Source organism: Thalassophryne amazonica, chromosome 4, assembly GCF_902500255.1.
Source record: "Thalassophryne amazonica chromosome 4, fThaAma1.1, whole genome shotgun sequence".
NCBI classification, from domain to species: Eukaryota; Metazoa; Chordata; class Actinopteri; order Batrachoidiformes; family Batrachoididae; genus Thalassophryne; species Thalassophryne amazonica.
This window is the reverse complement of record NC_047106.1, coordinates 114,779,102-114,785,161: the sequence shown is the minus strand read 5'-3', so window position 1 is coordinate 114,785,161 and position 6,060 is coordinate 114,779,102. Positions and strand designations below refer to the sequence as shown.

The 6,060-nt window shown below is 48.8% G+C and overlaps 1 pseudogene; it reads right to left on the bottom strand.

Annotated features, from left to right (window-relative positions):
• Positions 1-429: 429 nt before the first annotated feature.
• Positions 430-1,206, bottom strand: LOC117509260 (annotated as a pseudogene).
• Between the last annotated feature and the right edge of the window lie 4,854 nt (positions 1,207-6,060).

The window sequence follows — 6,060 nt, the reverse complement described above, 5'->3', positions numbered from 1 at the left end:
GTGAAAACACGGCGCGCTCTCAACAGCGCAAACGGTCCGGAGCCACAGCAGTTCGGACCCAGGGACCCCGCCGACACCCCCCAGGTGGCCGCGACAAACCAAATCTGTGTTGAGACTATAGATCTCATCCTTTCACTCCCTGAGCCTGTCTGCAGTAGACAGCTCCTCCTGGATGTGTAACATGTCTCCCTCCATGGCTTTAAGCTTCTTATCACTGTCTTTAGCATCATTAACTGCTTCATCCCTGAACATTCACAGCTCTTCCAGTCCTCTCATCTGGTCTTTCATTCGGGCCTGCAGTTTCTTCAAGTGCTATAAGACATTATCGCGATTTTCAGTAGCATCTTCAAGATTGCCTTCAAGCCCTCCCAGATCCAGCTCCCGTTTCTTCTTGGCAGAGTGGGCCTGGAAACATTACCTATATACATCCTCCAGCTGAATCTTCATCTCCTCCAGTCGCTGCTCCATGGCACAGTTGGACCTCTTCAAACTATGAACTCTTTCCGAAGTCATCCGTCTCGATCTTAAGCACTTTATTAAATTGGTCAAGTTCATCTTTCAGGTCTGTAAGAGTCTTTAACTCTCTTGCCAGGGTCAACACTTTTGTCTCCTCCCTGGCCTCCGCTTCGGCACGATCATACTCCTCTGCATGTAGAGTAGCAATACGTTTCTCTTTGGCCCACATCTGGTCAGACTTTTTCTTTTTTGCTTCCTCTCCAGATTGGAGACGATCTGCCGAAGGTGGTCCTGGTCCACCAAGAGGTCATCTGACTCTTGCTGCAAACGGATTTCTGTCTTATCCAGTTTGTCCATAGGCTGAACTTTTCTACTCCAGCTGCCGCTGAACACCGTCCAAACTCCCATTGGACTCACTTGAGGCCCTCTTCAGCCCCCTCTACTGACAAGGCGTCCTAACCTGCCTTTGTCTTCCTTTCAGCCAGCTGAGTCTAGAGAGTAGAAACTGGCTTCTCCACAGTCTTCTTACTCTCTTCCTTTTCTTTCAGCATCTCCTGCAACATATTCCCCTCATCCTCCATCTGCCCTAGGCGGATGGAGAAGGAAGGTGTCTAATGGATTTCCTCTTGGAGCAGCTCCTGAATGTCCTGCAGCTGACACTCCAGTGCAGAGATATCTTTTGTTAAATTTGATGGTCTTGCCTACTGCTTCATTTAGCGGACCTATTAGCGTCTCCACCTCTGACTGCATCTTTGCATTTGTTTCTGTCAACTCTTGCTTCTGTCATTCATTTTGCACAGGAGTTCATAAACCTGTGCATTCAGCCTTCTTTCGACCATGTTCAGAGTCTGCCTGGTCACAAAACAAAAAGAAAAACACAAACAACCATTCCAACCCCCCAGGGAACACCACAACCAACCCCAGGGGTGCAAACTGGGAGAAAAGAAAAAAAGAAAAACACAAACAACCATACCGACACCCCCCCTCCCCAGAGGACCGTCCCATCAAACCCTGGGAAGAGGAGAAAAGAAAAAACAAAACACAACCCAAACTTAAACTTGCAAAAAAAAGAAAAATCTAACACCCCCCCTCCCCCGGACGACATGTAGGGACCAACACTCCCCAGAGGACATCCCGCCAGCTCCAGGAGTAATAACCACAGCCAAGGTCCCTCTGGGATCCAAAGTCACCCACGGGGGCTCCTAGCGCCTCCCAGAGGACCGTTCCATCAAACCCCAGGAGACACCCCCCCCATGACTAACAACAGACCCAGCCCCGGCCGTCTACGGCTAGATGGACCCACAGACATTTCCCCCCCAGAGGACACCACAGTCACACCCTGAGGGCGGAAACTGGGGAAAAAACAAACAAACAAACAAAACAACAACCCTAACCCCACCCCCTCAGCGCAGGGGAAACTGGAAGTACGTCCAGTGTCACCAACCATGACTATACCCCAAAAGTCAACCGGGAGGAGTGGAACAGCGGTAATGGCGTACGGCACAAGACGGCGCCACCCCTCTGACTTTTAAACCAGCCACCAGCTGCGGGTATATTCCACTGCCCCAAACCTCAGCTACGCCGATGGCGTACGGCTCAAAGGTGCGCTGAAGCCGGAGGTAGAACAGGAAAGTAACAAAAAACACCCCTAAACCCCCCCCATCCGGGTGCAGAGGTTACCTGGGAAACGCCCAGCATAACCGAACTGCACCACCCCAGCAACGCCAATGGCAAACGGCACAGAGGCACGCCAAGGCTGGAGGTTGTAAAGGGAATGTAAAAAAAAAAATAATAATAATACCCCAAACCCCCCCCCCCCCTCCCGGGTGCAGAGGTTACCTGGGAAACGCCCAGCATGACCGAACTGCACCACCCCAGCAACGCCGACAACGTACGGCTCAAACGGCTGGGGCCGGAGGAGAAGACAGGGAATAAAAAATAAATAAATAAATAAATAAAAAATACCCCAACCCCCCATCACCCCCCAGAGGACCGTTCCATCAAACCCTGGGAGGTGAAACCAAAAGAAATAAAAAAAAAGAAAGAACAGACAAACATAAAGTCACCTGGGTCAAACTATGCCCCAGACAGCCTGCATTTTCAACTCCACCAGACCACAGACAGTGCTTTAAACCCACAAAACAACAAATTAACCCCTGATAAAAACACCTCATACTAAAACAAGAAACAGATAATAGACCAATAAAAAAAACTAACATTGGCCTACATCGTCAAGTGCAAAGAATGGAAAAACATTGTGTTTTCCATCCTTTGAAACTGAGCGGTAATGTGACTCTGTCACCAACAGAGGGAGCCAAAGTGCCAAATAAGAAAATCCCCGCGGTAACAGAGTAAAAACCCATTCACACTGCTGTAAATAACAGCAGGTTATAACAAACAGTTTAAAGTGCAAACTAAATACCACCAGGGCTGCTACAACAGGCATCGGAGCCAGCTGCACGGGAGGAGACGGGGCTACAGCCGTAACAGCGGGGTGCGACACGACCCAAGCTGTAAACTCCGCCATGCGCGCACCAACACGCACAACCCGGGCGGAGAGCACCCGCAACTGATCCCGGATCAACTCCAACATCTGCTGCAGCCTTCCCGGCAAAAATACCGTCTCTGTTTCCGTTGGTCCATTGTTAAATGGCCAGAGACTACTGTTATGTTTCGGACGTGGTCGGAGCACCGACCCAGCGTTTGAAAGGACCCAGCATAAAATAAGCAGAGCACGGTTCAAAAGATAACAGAATTTAATAAACATAACAGTGTGCAGTGCTAAACAACCAAAAAGTCCGCGGTCTGGTGAGGTGGAAACACGGCGCGCTCTCAACAGCGCAAACGGTCCGGAGCCACAGCAGTTCGGACCCAGGGACCCCGCCGACACCCCCCAGGTGGTCGCGACAAACCAAGTCTGTGAAGAAAGAAAACATGAGGTGAGTCCAACTCCACACAGAGAGACACAACTCAAAGGTGCACGCAATCAGCAAACACTTCCTGGCTTAAATCTATACATCAGCTTCTTAGCCTGCAGGCATGGAACAACTCAGTTCAAATCTCCACTGTAGCAGAAGCTGATTAGACAATTAGCATAACGTGACAGCTCAATAACACAAGGTGTGAGGGACACCAAATCCACTGTCATTACTTCATAAAAGTCACCAAAACCAAATTACCTCAGGAAGTGTGCTGAAGAGCGTGAGACCTCACCCAATCCTCCTTCACAGACTGTGGCGTCAAACCTGGAGCGGTCTCTGCGTCCGTAATGGTGAGATTGTTCTCCTGACGTCGATCTCACACGTCTGCTCACAAGGTCGAGTCTCTGGCAATCACACACTGTGCATTCAAGGTTTAAATGCAGCAATCTCTGATCAAGACAGAATACACCACAGCTGTGAGTCCTGATGACCTGCACGTGAAAACAAGCCTCAGGTGTTCAGGGTGAGGTCCTAATGCTCAGCCACTCAGTCCTGAATGCATACCACCTGGTGGGAAAAAACAGAAACCAAGCCAGCCAAACACCCCAGCACACAACAATTTTAATATTTAATATTTTACTTGGAGCCATGTTTCCAAAGTTCATTCATTCATTCATTCTGTTTCTGCTGTTTGTCCAGGAGCAGGTCGTGGTGGCAGCACACCAAGCAGCTCAACCCACACTTCCCTCGACCAATTCCTGTGATTCTTCCTGGGCAACCCAGAATTTTCCTCAGCCTGGTGGAAATATAATCCCTTCAGCACGTCCTGGGTCTTCCCCAAGGCCTCCTCCCAGTTGGAAGTGCCTGGAAGACCTCCCTGGGGAGACAAACAGAGGGAATCTTCACCAGATGCCTGAACCACCTCAACTGGCACCTTTGCATGTGAAAAAAACATCTTCTCTACTCCAAGTCCCTCCTGGATAGTGGAGCTTCTCAGCCTGTCGTGGAGTGTAAGCCCAGATACCCGACGGAGGAACCTCATTTCTGCAGCTTGTATCCACACTGCTGAACAAGCAACTGTTAATCTGCTCATCAATTATTCTGCTCCCAGGAGAGTTTGAACTGTATTTGTTGGGACGGTAGGACTTGAACTATGAGTCATGTTGATTTTGAATCATGTCCCAAATGGACGTTACTTCACACAGATTGGACAATGATTCTGAGGTCAGACAAACTGCAGACCACTTGAAACGGTGTGGGAGAATGTGACGGAACAACTCCCTGGTCTCTTTTCCTCGACCTTCTCTGGTGGTGTGTCACACGATTGCTCATTTGGACGAACTGCCCCTGCCTTTAATAAATAAAATAAAACATTTAGGATACTGTGTATAGTTGCATGTCCTTTCACTAGTAACGTGGGAGCCATCAAGACACACATGACCCCTCTGAAGGAGTTTGAGACTTCAGTGGTGATAATTGAAAAGACTTTTCAAAGAGAAATTTTTGACTGTTGCTTCACCAGTTACAGTTTCAAGTGAACACAGAAAGACTTTGTGGACAATTTAAATAAAAAATAAATACAATAACTTAGTCTGTTAAAAAAAATTCAGAAAACATGATGTCCTAGGCTGACACTTCCTTACACTTCTTTGTCCTCGTCCCCCGCTCATTTCTTGTCAGTTTAATTTCACATTTTCAATCTTTCCATATTTTGGGGGGAGGTTGTTCTCGAATCGGCTCAGGAGCTCAGCATTATGGTGCCACCTCGTTCCTCGCTGCCCTGGAAGTTCCTTGTGGACATTTTTAATGATGATGAATAAAAGTTAAATACAATAACTTGTGTGTTAACTAGTGTTAAAAAAAATGCTGTGTGGGCCGCTGAAGAGGAGGTACTGCTGGCCCACCACCAGAGGGCGCCCTGCCTGAAGTGCGGGCTTCAGGCACGAGAGGGCGCCGGAGCAACCGGGAGTGCCAGCTGTCACTCATCAACAACGCCAGCTGTCGCTCATCATCATCATCCACACCTCCATAAGAGCCGGCAGCATCTTCACCTCACTGCCAAGAAATCGTCTACCGAACAGGTAAACGTCTCAGCCTTTTTGGTGCCATACAGTTGTAACGTCTTTATTTCTGTGCGTGACTGAAATTAATTCTGAGTTTGCAGACGTACCTCTTGTACACTACGAGTACGTGGCTGTGTTTGGGGAGTTGGCGTATCTCCGCTCCTCATTCCAGTCTCTGTTTAGTGTGACATCAGGATCTGCACGAGCTCCGAGAGAATTGTGATTGAGAGGTGGAGGTGCTTTCCACCTTTATAGTGAACTGTTTGCTGGGTGTTCACGCACTCACCATCACCTGTCTGTTCTTCCTGCCAGCAGTACCCGATCTGACAGCCGGAGGCAGTGGCCACCTGGGGACCCAGCGCTTGGTGGCTCCAGGATTGCTTCAGGTCCGGTGGAGTGGAAGGCGTGTGGGATCCGGCTCTTTTCTGGACGGGCGTCTTCTATCCTCAAGCCTGCTCACACATCACTGTAACTAATTTGACTGTTGATCTCGATTGTGTTGTCTGTTGCTCTGTTGTGCACATTCACAACATTAAATTGTTATATTTTGGCTTATTCCATTGTCCGTTCATTTGCGCCCCCTGTTGTGGGTCCGCGTTCCTACACTTTTCACAACAAAA